The sequence below is a fragment of the Sminthopsis crassicaudata genome, chromosome 4, assembly GCF_048593235.1.
Source record: "Sminthopsis crassicaudata isolate SCR6 chromosome 4, ASM4859323v1, whole genome shotgun sequence".
NCBI classification, from domain to species: domain Eukaryota; kingdom Metazoa; phylum Chordata; class Mammalia; order Dasyuromorphia; family Dasyuridae; genus Sminthopsis; species Sminthopsis crassicaudata.
The window spans coordinates 95,008,260-95,021,798 of NC_133620.1; the positions used below are offsets into that span (position 1 = coordinate 95,008,260).

At 35.3% G+C, this 13,539-nt stretch overlaps 1 long non-coding RNA gene across 1 annotated transcript; it reads right to left on the minus strand.

Moving 5' to 3' along the window:
- Positions 1–2,165: 2,165 nt before the first annotated feature.
- Positions 2,166–13,165, minus strand: LOC141540993 (uncharacterized). The gene is made up of 4 exons (XR_012481622.1): positions 13,087–13,165; positions 6,224–6,282; positions 5,699–5,801; positions 2,166–2,434 (listed from the first exon to the last, which is right to left on the minus strand). It is a non-coding gene; the product is annotated as an uncharacterized LOC141540993 (long non-coding RNA).
- Between the last annotated feature and the right edge of the window lie 374 nt (positions 13,166–13,539).

Below are 13,539 nucleotides of genomic sequence, written 5' to 3' on the forward strand. Positions count from 1 at the left end.
AGATGCTTTTCCAAAATAAATAAGCTTAATAAAAAGAAATTGCATTTCCCTTTAATTGATCACTAAGGAAACTTGAATCAAAGCCATTGAATTAAATTCAGCATCAACATTATCTGAAGAGGGAAGAATCAGCTGGAGTCAAGAACTCTTTTCTGAAATTCCTCAATGCAGTTTCAAATTCCTTAAACGATGGAAATGTAAAGTCCCATAATAAACCCAAAGTCCTCCTCCCAGCAGTCCCAGGCTTGCTGAAGCCGGGTTTCCATGTAGATTCCTATTCTCCTCACAAGCTCAGTTCAAATACAGCCTGCCAAGACCCTTCAACTCAATGAAAGCCTTCCTCACTTCTAGTGCCTGGTCTTCAGAATTGAATTCTCTGCCTCTTTCTTTCTTCATCTAAGCTGAAGGACTGGGAGGAGGAAGCCAGCTGTGTGAGAATAGATTAGCAGGGAAATGCTGATTCAGCAGCCTGCAGTTTCCAGCCATGTGCCAAAGGATCGGTTTAGTCTCAATCAGCAGATAAGAGAAAGAGAAAGCCAGGGGAGGAGGTAAGAAGGGGAATGCCGGAAAATGAATCAGAGGCCAAACTCCTCCAATCCAGGATGCACCCGGATTTGTTAACAAGTCTGGAGGAAGTAAAACAGGGACAGAGTAAAGGATTGGGGCTGTTGGTGAAGATCTGAAAGGTGAGGTGGCCCAGCTTCTCACAGCTCCTGCCTTTTTGATTGTGAGACTAAAAGGGAATTTAGAGGAAGTGTGTTGTAGCAGATAAAAACCCCAGAATTAAATCCTATCTTGGACATTTACTAAATATGTGAAGCTATGTGAATAGATCAATTGCTTATGTGTTCAAATGAAGAGGTTGGTCTCTTCTAGTTCTAAATCTGCAACTTAAAAAAAAAGTTTTATTCAGGTTGAACTTAAATATAAGAAAAGGGAAAAAAGAACATCTCAGTATACAAAGAACAACATAAAAATACAAATTCAATACAAATATCAGTGTAAACCCATGGATTTCCATTTCTTACTATTTACTTTTGTGAAAAACTATGTTTTTATTACATAGTTTTGCAGTTCGTCTGCAAACTTTTGCAGTTTTCAAAGCTATCTTCATTTTCTGTGCTTCTTTCTAAATTTTCTTCTCTGTGATGCTTTTTTTTTTCTCCCTCCCTCTTCATCCTGTCCCAAATAATGCTACCATTAGACACAAATGTGTGTGTGTGTGTGTGTGTGTATACACACCATAATATTTCTATCAATTCTTTCTCTGAATGTGGATAGCAACTTCTTTCATAGGTCATTTATAGTTTGAGTATTTATAATATTCAAAATGACTTAGTTGTGCAAAGTTGTTCTTAGTAAATCTATTATTTTAATTCTAATCCCCTCATTTTATAGATACAGAAATAGATGATGGATAATGTAGCAATTTAAGCACAATATTTTATAATGATTACTTCATACATATGTATTACATGTGTATACTACATATGCATGCATATATATGTGGCCTAATGAATGTAACACACATATACAAGCACATGTATAGTGGAATGTGCATTACATGTGTATAGTATATATGCATGAATATATATGTTGCCTAATGAATGTAACAGATGTACACAAACACATATATAGTGGAAAAATCTTTAAATATAAATATCTTTAAAATATCTTTAATACCTTTTAATATATTTTAACATGTAAAACACATATGTATGTAATGCATGGGTACATATATGTTTATGCAGCATAATGCGTACATGCATTAATATACATATCATACAATCCACACTTGTACATATATACACATGCATCTATATATACACATATCCATGCACCTATATACATATATACATACATGCAATAGGCATATGCAATGCAACTATACACATCTACACATACATGTGTGTACATGTACACATTGTTGAACATATGTGCATGCGTGCACATGTATATTACACATGCATGCTGCTTTATGCACTTATATGTGTGTGCGCACCTGTGCGCTCACACACATGTATGTAGACTGTATATATACACACATATATTTTTATCCTGGGGCACTGGAAACTTAAGTGACAAAAGGATATTTACTTTGAAGATTTAGCCAGAACAAACACAAACTTTCTCCCAACACCTAAAGTTGGGGGGAGTGGGGAAAGGTTCAGGTCCCAAATTTAGCTCAGTTCCTACTTAGTATTAGTCCCACCACATTTAAGGACAAATTCTTTAAGATTAAGTTCTTTTCTCAGGGAATAGTCCAATGATGGGAAGGGTCCAAAAAGTCAGTCTTTGCTCCCCAGAATACAGATATTGGATTAACTATAAAACCTTGCCTGGAATTTCAGGACACCAAAGAACTCTATAATCTGGAATGCTAGGATGTTGCAGTATCCCTCTCACAAGATGGAGGAGACATCACTCCTTTCACCTAGAATGAAAAAGAACAGAGGCTAAGTACTAAGGCCATTTCACAGGACCACAGGGCTACTTCCTTTGCAAAACTGGATTTAACTGAAGAAGGGCTGAAGCTAACAGACTTTTTCAAGCCTTCACAGCCAATCAACAAGCTTCCTTTTCTACATGGAGTTACAGAATGTCCACACATGCTCCACTGAGCATCCAAATGACTTTATTCTAAGTTATCAAAATTCTCTTGGAAGCAACCTCCACTTAAAAAGAGATGCCATCTGAAGCATTCTTTACATATACCTGACCCCATTACAAAACCACCACTTCGAATTTTCTTAATCTGGAATAGATGTTAAATTTTAATAATGATGTGAAAGTGATATTTCTATCACTTTGTCCCCTTTAGCCTTATTACATTTGTCAGAAAAGAGTAAATCTTGATTGATCCAATGAAATTAGAGACAGAAACAAAGACTAAATACTTCTATTAAATCAATAAATAAAAGATTTGATTTATTGTATTAAAAAAGTGTAAAAAATGTCCTTTACATGAAGAGTACTCACATTGGCTAAGGACATTTTATCTTCCCTTTGCAGGTCATCTCTAAAATATTAGCCTTTTAAGATGACAGGAACAAATAATGATGAATGTTGGAGGGGATGTGGGAAAGCTGGGACACTAATACATTGTTGGTGGAGTGGTGAAAGAATCCAACCATTCTGGAGAGCAATTTGAAACTATGTCCAAAAAGTTATCAAACTGTGCATACCCTTTGATCCAGCATTGCTGCTATTGGGCTTATATCCCAAAGAAATGTAAGAAATGACCAGCAGGAGGAATACAGAGAGGCTTGGAGAGACTTACATCAACTGATGCTGAGTGAAATGAGCAGAACCAGGAGATCATTGTACATGGCAACAGCGATATTATACAATGATCAATTCTGATGTACCTGGCTCCCTTCAAAAATAGATGATTCAGACCAGTATCAATGGTCTTCTGACCAAAAGTGCTATCTACACCCACAGAGAAGACTGTGGGAACTGAGTGTGGTTCACAAATAACATTCTCAGTCTTTTTGTTGTTGTTTGCTTGCATTTTATTTTCTTCATCATTTTCTTTTCTGAGTTGATTTAATTTTAATTGTACAGCAAGATAATTATATAAATAGGTATACATACATATATGTTAAATCCAATATATATTTCTACCATGTTTAACTTATATTGGACTACTTACCGTCTAAGAGGGGGAAGTAGGAGAAGGGAGGGAACTGGAATACAAGGTTTTGCAAGGGATAATGTTGCAGAATTATCTATGCATATGTTTTAAACAATAAAAAGTTTTAATAAAGGGGAAAAAAAAAAGGAAAGAATGGCTCTAAGAAGATATAGCATAAACAGCACCCACACCCAAGCAAACTATCTTGTCAGACAGGCTAAACCAAGTTGAGGGTAAGTGACAGATCTCAAATCTGTCTGTAAGTTAGGGGATGTCTACCCCAAGCCTGTGAAGACCATCCCCCTGTGGAATGAGCAGATGAGAACAATTTGTTCCATATCCAAGTGCTATGGAGTACTTAGATCTGATCACTTAGTGAAGATGTTAAGATCATCCACTATATCTCTGCTCATCACCAGTCATTCTTGACTTTTGTCTTGCCACTGAACTGACTGTTATTTAAGAGAAAATTTAGGGCCATTTAAAGAGTTGTGCCATTTTACCAGCTTAGCAATGTTCTTCCTTGAAGTTCTAACCTTTGTCCTTCCACATGTTTGTGCTTCTTTGTATGAACCTACATATTAGGTTATATGATAGTGATACTGTGTTGAGATAGGACATGGAATTTTAAGTTATTTAGTATGCCAATAGGTTTTCTTGCCTCCATTCTCTTCCATCTAATCCACCCTTCAGATGAAGGTCAGATTGTTATTCCTTATAAATAAATCTGTTTATATTAATTTCCTCTGGTCCCTATTTGCCTACTGAATGAAGTTTTAAGTTGCTTTGCTTGATATTCCAGTTCCTCCATTATCTAGAGGCATTCAAATCATGAAGCATTATTTCATTTAACTCTCCATTATACACTCTGTGCTTCAAACTAGGGAAGCTTCTTTCTTCTCTAGGAAGTATGGTACAATAGATAGAGTGCTAAACTTGGGAATCAGTGCTACCTGTGTTTAAATCCCACCTCATATACAGATTGTGTGACTTTGGGCAAGTCATGTCATTTACATTGGCCTCAATTTTCTTATTTGTAAAAATAAGAGAACTAGATCAGTAGGGTCAAACTCATATAGAAACCAATCCCTACAAAAAATCTCTAGAAAATCATAAAATAGCATTATCTGTATTGTGTTGTATTTTTATTTATTTTGTTAAATGTTCTCCAATAAAATGATTTTAGAAAAGCTTGGAAAGACTTACATGAACTGATGTGAAGTGAAATGAGCAGAACCAGGAAATCATAGTACATGGCAACATCAATATTATAAGATGATTAATTCTGATGAACATGACTCTTTCCAACAATGAGATGACTGATGCCAGTTCCAATGCTCTTATGATGAAGAGAGCCAGGGAAAGGATTGTGGGAACTGAGTGTGGATCACAACATAGCATGCTCACTCTTTTTGATGTTGTTCACTTGCATTTTGTTTTCTTGCTCATTTTCTTTCCTTTTTGATCTGACTTTTCTTGTGCAGCAAGTATAAATTTACATAATTGTATAAATATTTACACATATTAGATTTGACATATATTTTAACATATATAATATATATTGAATTGCTTGCCATCTAGGGAAGAGGGTGGAAGGAAGGAGAGAAAAATCTGAAACACAAAGCTATGCAAGGATCAATGTTGAAAAATAATCTGTGCATATGTTTTAAAAATAAATTTTAAAAGTTCTCCAATAATATTTTAAGATGGTTCAGGCAACACTCAGGAGTTTTGTCTTATACTCCCTAGCAGGGTATTTATGCCTCTATCCTAGATGATCTAGATTAACCTTTCCTCCATAAAATAAGACAAATGAACTTCCTTATGTGTCTCCCTATGAGCAGCATAACGCAAAACCACATTTGAATATCCTAGTTTCAATAGGTTAAAAAGAGAAAGGTGAAACTCTGCTTCCCAATGCCCTGGCTCTTGTGTCAGTATGTAGCGCTTCCATATGATGGAAGTTCCATATTGAAAGGAACTTAAGCCTCAGATTTAATTGAGATCAAGTAGTAAGCAAGTAAAAAATGAGTTTTCTTCTTCTTACTCTTTTATACTCACCTTTAGCTTCTTTCCAAGTGAATTCAAGTCCTGGGGCCAGGAGAAGAGGTGGAGATGGGATTATAATATGTTTGCTTTAAGTAAATGTATCTATTCGGTCTGCCTGAAAGAGAAACAATTGATTACAATTGATTACACTGTGTATCGGTGTATATATGTTTATCTTTATCTTCCAATTAACAAGCACTTATTTTCTCTCCTCCCAATATCCCCCTCTACTGGAAAAGAAAAATCCTTATAACAAAAAAAAAAAAAAAACCCAACACCACAAATCCTCCTGTCAGACATGTCAAAAAAAAGTGTAAAAGGAGCAATTGAACGAGAAGATGATGAAGTCAGACAGGTAATGACATCGATAAATTTGAGGGTAACTAATATCAAATATTCACACTGATGAAAACTTCTCGGGTCCAGACATTTTAAGGCATTTGGATTTGTGGCCAAAGCAGCTAGATGGTGCAGTGGGTAGAATGTCAGGGGCAGAATCAGAAAGAACTGAGTTCAAATCTAGCTTAGAACACTTACTAGTTGTGTGATCAGTCACTTCACCCTGTTTGCCTCCATTTTCTCATCTGTAAAATGAGCTGGAAAAGAAAATGGCAACCACTACATATTTTGTCAAAAATACTTCCAAAAATGGGATCACAAAGAGTTAGACACAACAAAAAATAACAGAACTAAAAGGATCCATGAGCGAGGAATCTTTAACAGATTGAAATCCATTTTCATATTGTTAGATCTTGGTCAGACCACTTTAAAAGAAATCCTTTTTCAAAGAAGGATCCACAAGCTAATAAACCATGTTATTAATAATGTGTTACTTCTTCTCCAGTTATACCCACACGATGGGACTCAATACTCTCAGGCCATAGTAAGTCAACATCCATTAAAACAGCAATTGCACAACTTCCTTATAAGTTATTGGCAGGAGTAAATTATAAGTTTGAGCTTTTTGAAAATGTCCTGTCTACATCATTTTTCTTTCTCTGTCCCTAGTAGAATGTCTCCTAAAAAAAAAAAAAAAATTAGAAGATTGCTTCATACTCATCAAAGGTCATATTCTAAGAGCCTCAATCTGACTGAGGTAGGGGAAAAGCATTATCTCAAGTCTTTTTGTTCTTACTATCTGTTAATTGGTCTTTGTTCTCAAAGCCTACCTCCTATAACTGATGTAAAGGGCATGGAATAGTTTGCATCATTGATGAAGTAATAGAGAAACTAGCTTATAATAATATCTAAAACATATACAGTTGTATGTAATAAATGTCTCATTTGAACCTTATAGCAGTCATGGAAAGTAGATACTACAGATATTTTCTGTACCTATTTTATAGATATAGAAACTGAACCTCAGATTTGCCTATAGATTTTGCCTATATGTATACAATAATTTTCAGAGGTGAGATATGAATCCAAGTCTTCCTAACTTCCTAACTCCATGACCAGCACTATAGCCATTATGTCATGCTGTCACTTAGGTCTGTGCAGGATTAATTTATCAACAGGTGTATCTCCTCAGCATAATTGGGTTTAAGAGAAATCCTGTGATTTGGTACCGCCATTAGTTTTCACTTGGTGTAACTTGATCTTGGGCAGACTATAAAATGGCAAGTTAAGCAGAGGCTGTACTGTCAAGCAAGAAACTTAATGCAATGACAGACAATGTCCAAAAGACCACCAGGCTTTTTTAATAAAATGAAAAATGAGGCAAATGAGGCACATGAGTATTGATATCACTTACAATGTTTCTGGCACAGCTGCACTTCTTAACACTGAATTAGACCCTATTTTGGGGAAATCACCATTTAAAGTAAATATTATGACAATGAAGAAGCAAGGAGAGAAATAAAAAGGAGAGAGGGTGTCTTATCACATAGAAGTAAAAGCAATTCAAATCCAATAGGGAATTTTTAAGGAAACTAATCTCATAAAGATCACAGTGCTATGGAAATTAAACAGGTGTTGAAAAATAATTTAAATTCCTCAGTATTTTAAACAGTAATTCAAGGAGAAAAATTTGGAAATGGAATCAAAGGCAAACAAAAATTATTATGCCATGTATGACTTGTGTTATCTAATTAAGGTAATATGCTGAACTTAAAAAAAAATCCCAAGATCCTGACTGAGAACATTGCTTGTTAAATCTTCCGTGACAACAATTTGAAAGGAGGATGTGCAACTCCAGAATGTTTGATTGCCTGCAGGATGCTACAGAAGATGCCAAAAAAATATGCCCCCCCCCCACCAAAGGTTGCTCATCCTCATTCTTCTTCCTCCTGCTCTGCTAGATGCATACAATTTTAATTTACGTCATCTTAACCAATTACGTCTTGCTCAGTTCCTCACAGAAATTTATCGCAAAATTTGCAAAGCTTTTGACCTGTATCATCTTATTAAACTTTTATGAAAAATCAATGGAGTTCAATCATGTGGTGGGGCTGTTCCTCACACAGATGTCAGTGGTAAGTGGAAACATCTATTTATTCTAAAGTCTGCAGGAGAAACTAGGGAAAGTTCCATTCTGTTAACACTAGCATGGCAATGTAGCAGAGAAAAGTCTTTTCTTTTCCTAAACGCTGCATTAAAATAAATACAATCCTGTGGCGGGGTGTGGTAGAGGAAGAGTAAGGATTTCAGGGGTCAGGGGAAGAGTAAACTTTTAATCATCTGCCTTTTCAGATGCTATCTTTGGCTCTTCTCCAAATATAAATACACACTAGTAATCTAGGACCTAGAAGGTGAATCATGACAAAGCCAGCTGACCTGTACTAGAAAAACAGATTGGCCTAGGGAGTAAAGCCAAGAAGGAAAAGAAATAACTCCAAAGCATAGAATTGCCAAGTTTGGTAGGGATATAGAGCTCAGACATACATCCCTCACCTCCTGGACTCAGTAACTTCTTATATTTGAGACTGTCTTAGCTTTATTTATTTTTTTTCACATGCCAGGTTTTCATTTAGTCATTCTCTTAGAGAAAGTTATAATTGCTTCTCTTCTCTTCCTCCCTCCCAAAAGGGACAAGAGCAGAAACCCTTGGAGTCTTTGGAAGAGACAAATTGAGAGAACAAAAGAGATACCCATACTGAGGAAATTTTTATTAGGGAGAAATCACTTTCAACTGGGAAAATTAGAGAAAACCTTACTGAGGAGGTACCATCTCAGCTGCTGGATCTTTAAGGAAGAAAGAGATTTCAGCAGATGGAAATATAGAGAGTTTTTATTCTTGGAATGAGGAGCAGTTTTCTTGAAGGCACAGAGACAGAAAAAAAAAAAAAAAAAAAAAAAAAAAAAAAAAAAAAACAGTCCCAGAAGTTCAGTTTGACTGAAAAAGATTGGGAAGAGAAACAAATGGTAGGAAATAAGGCCAGAATGATAGGTTGAAGACAGATTATGGCAGACAATAAGAAATGATAGTAATGTAAATACTATAAATTTTAACTGATCAGAAATTGCTAATGAAAGATAGTATATATAATCACTGAAACTCACAGATCATTTCCAATCCACTTTTCAATCAATGGTTTTTACCCATTCAATAAGCTTTTTTTTCCCCTCCCTAGCAGCTGCTAATAAGTAGAAATGCCAATGATTTGGGGTATATTAGTGGGGAAAGGAATTATTTCTTCTGTGATATATGCAAGGAGCAGTAACACAAGTTAAAAGGAGAATACTTAAAAATTCAGATTAGTAATTATCAACTGTGAATCACTGAATTGGCCAAAAACAAAGGCAGCAAATCAAACCAAACCAAACTAATATTTTGAATAACAATGGATTTCTAAGAAAAAAGCCCAAATTCTGATATTTTAAAGATATATATATATATATATATATACATACATACATACATATATATAAAACAAAAAGGGCTCTCTGACAAAAAAAAAAAAAAGATCACTCTACTCATTAATCACTGTTTTCCCCATGACCAGTTTTCTATATTTACTCCCATATCCTACTCTGCAGCCAAGACAGAACAACCATGCTCAATTTAACCATAAAACCAAGTCCAGAATATGAAACGTATTGCCCAAATGAAGCTTTATTGACAAACACAAATGCAAAAATAATAATAATAATAATAATAATAACCTGAGTAGTGGCGGACTGCCCATTACTTAATCAACAATAAATTAAGTAGCTACCATAAACTAGCCTTTATACCAGAAACTGGAGATACACATACAAAAGTGAGATAGTCTCTCTGACCTCAAAGAACTTAGATTCTATAGAGTAGGAAAGGGAGCTAGGATTAAAGATTTTGGCCTCTTATAGGTGACATTTAAGCTGAGCCTTAAATGGAGCTATAGGTACCAACAGGCATTGATAATGAAGAAAAGCATTCCTGGCATAAGGCATGGAGGCAGAAAACAAATGTCATATTTGCTAACTATGAGATATTCATCTTTTTATACATATAAATATTCATATAGCATAACTCATAGTCCTGGGTTACCCCAAACAGAATGGGTTTCATCCTAAGGACTAAGAAGTCACTTTCTGTGTTTTGTTCATTTTGTTCAGGAAAATCTCCCAAGATTAATTAAGATAACATTTGTGCCTAGGTTTCCCAAATATGGTTAGAGATTCCATACAAGCACTCAGGTTAGCAATGCTTATGGGAGAGACAGCCTTTGTCTCTCCCCTGAAAAAAATAAGGAAGACACAAAGAATTCAAAGAACCCCACAGTTACATTAACACAAAAAATATACAAATAGATTATAAGTTCCTTTTAAATAAGATAATATTTGTAAAGTGTACAGTGCCTGGCACATTGTAGGCCTTAATACATGTTTGTTACCTTCTCTACCCTTCTGTCAGAACAGAATTCACCATGGATTGTTATTGATAAAACTCTTGACATTCTGGAAATTATAGAGTTCTTTCCTGTACCACCATAATCATCTTACTTACATTATCCTACTATGTTATTAAGATTCCCCTGAATAAGCCATCTCACCATACTTTCTCTGCCCAAATAACTCACCCTAACAGCAGGAAATGGTCAAATTCAAATGTTTTGCCTTATGTGTGGCAGCTTTGATCCTTATACTGAATGTGGTTGTATAAAGGGATCTTCTTCCACCAAAACTGGATGCTGTTCAAAAACGATGTGAGTGGTCTTCTTTCTCTAGAACAAGAGTTCTTCATTTGGGATCTGAGTCTCAGTTATTTTTTGGGGGTTTTTTAATATTTTGATGATTGATAGTATTTCAATATAATTGACTTCTTTTGTAATATTATATTATGTAATTTATGTACTTATAAATTATTCCAAGAAGAGGTCCATACTTTTTACCAGAATGCCAAAGGAATCTCTCTCTCTTTCTTTTTCTCTACCTCTCTCTCTTACACACACACACACACAATTAAGAACCCCTAATTTACAAAGACTAATGCCCAAACTGTCAAACTTGATGTCACCCCGAAGGCAACTCCCAAAGCTAAAGTTGCCCAGAAACGTCAAATCCCCCTTCTCTATGTTGAAGGGTAAGGTTCATGAACCACACAAGAGACAGAGTGGTAGGACCCTGGATTTGTAGTCAGGGATCCTGAGTTGTAATCTTTGCTCTTCCACTGTGACAATAAGAAAGTCACTTAAAACTTTGCTGGGACTCAATGTTCTCATTCATAAACAAGAAAGTTGTATTAGGTGGCTTCTGAGCTCCCTTTCAACTCTAAAATGGTTTTCTAAATTTTACCTAAATACAAATAACAAATAAAAAAGCACAAGTTTGAGGCTTAATTTTACTAGAGCAGCCCTCTCAGCTATATCTGAGGAAGAAAGTCCTACAGAGAGGGGGCGAGCCATTCCCACCAACTGCCACACAGAGCCATCCTAGCTGAAGGACTGAGAGAGAGAGAAAGAGACAGGAGGCAGCATGTACCATGCGATGTCAAACCATTACCTCACATCTCCACTCAGACTATATAGAGGGAGTGCAAGACTCTTAACCCAAGAGAATTGGGATTAATGATGCTTTTACTCCATTGAGCTCCTCCATCACCCTGAAAAGCCACTCTTGTGAAGATGCCGCTCGAGGATGCTCACAGTGTCAGCTACCTGTGTTTCCTCATGCGTAAGATGGAAAGAATAACAATTCACTGGTGCCAAATGTGTATTTGCCAAAAAAGATTATTTTACGAAGAACTCACACAGGGCAAGTGCTCACAAGGTGGTCAGAAAAAGCATTATAAAGATACTCAAGCTATCTCCTAAGAACTTCAGAATCGATTAGGAAACACGGCACAGGACCACCCAGCATGGCGTGCCCTCATCAGAGAAGGTGCTATGCTCTATAAGCAAAGCAGAGATGAAGTATCTCAGAAGAAATGTGAGATGCACAAAGTTAGAGAATCCACCCAAATGTTCATAGGGACTATTTGTGTCCGACCTGTGGCAGAGCATTCTGAGCTCATATTAGTCTGATCAGTCACAGCTGGACACACTGTATCTCAACTCTGACATAGTGATGTCATTTTGGTCCTCTTTGAGAACAAAGGACAACAACCAACCAACTAACCAACCTCCATTAATTATCTCCCAGGCTTTGTCATGAAGAAAGCAAGCTCAATCAATACATCTATACGCATATAGTAACATACAATGCAACTATATACATATATATATATATTCACATATATTAGTATATAATATAGCTAAAATTAATGTAATCTAGAACTGTGCTAAATAATATATAATTATTTTATCACATTAATATATAATGCTACATGCAAATACATATAGCACCAAAATATAGTTCCTAAACATACTTGTGTGTGAATTATTCTCATTGTTGTTGTTGTTATTATATAGTACCCCCATGGTTATCCCCCCCCCAAAAAAAAACAAATAACAACAACAAATTCACAGTTGATTTTTCCAACATTCTCCTTGATGTCTTTCTGAAACTCCAAGGAATTTTCTGATAAAATGATCACAAGGAAAGAAGGACTCATCCTTTAAAAGATCTGAACTTCAAATGTGCAAAGCGTTTGGTAGCCACTGACATGAACCAGTTGCATGACCTTGGGCAAGCCATTTATCTCAGACTTAGTTACTTCATTTGTAAAGTAAGGATAATAATTGTACATACTGCCCAGGATTGTTGTGAGGATAAAATAGGATAATTATGTAAAGTGCTTAACAAACTTTAAAGATATAGATAGATAGATAGATAGATAGATAGATAGATATAGATATATAATAGCATGAATGTTTAAAAACATATGTGTATATATGTATACATATGTGTGTATATATACATACATACATAAATATACACACACTCTACTTTTGTTGTTGTTGCTGTTATAATAAAATGTATCTCTTTCCTTATTTTAAAGAATTGGACATCTAAGGATGGAGAATATCAAATATACAGACCGAGCTGATATGTCAATTGGTTGAATATTTCTGTCTCTCACTCTCACTCTCAACTTTGTTGTAAGAGAAGACTTGCTGGCTAGAGGAACGGAAAAAGAAATATATTAGAAATTAAAATGATATAAAAACATGCAATATCAAGAATAAGAGATTTTCAAAATGAAAAAAATATAAATTAAATCTTTAAACCAGTGAGATGGTAAATGTAGAGTCAAAAGAGTTTTGTAAGAGCTGCTTAGAATAATGAATGAGGCCAGTTAAAAAGAGAAAGTATGCTAAAAAAAAGAAATCTCACATTCATTTCTCTGCCTAAAACTATATCAAAGGTATCAGGAGCAAAGATTTTCTCAAGTAAATATTCAGGAATCCTTTTGGTGGTAAGTTACAGAAGTCCAATCAAGTTAAAATATTATCTTCTAGAGGATGTGGTACACTAGGCTGGTCTGGAAGTGT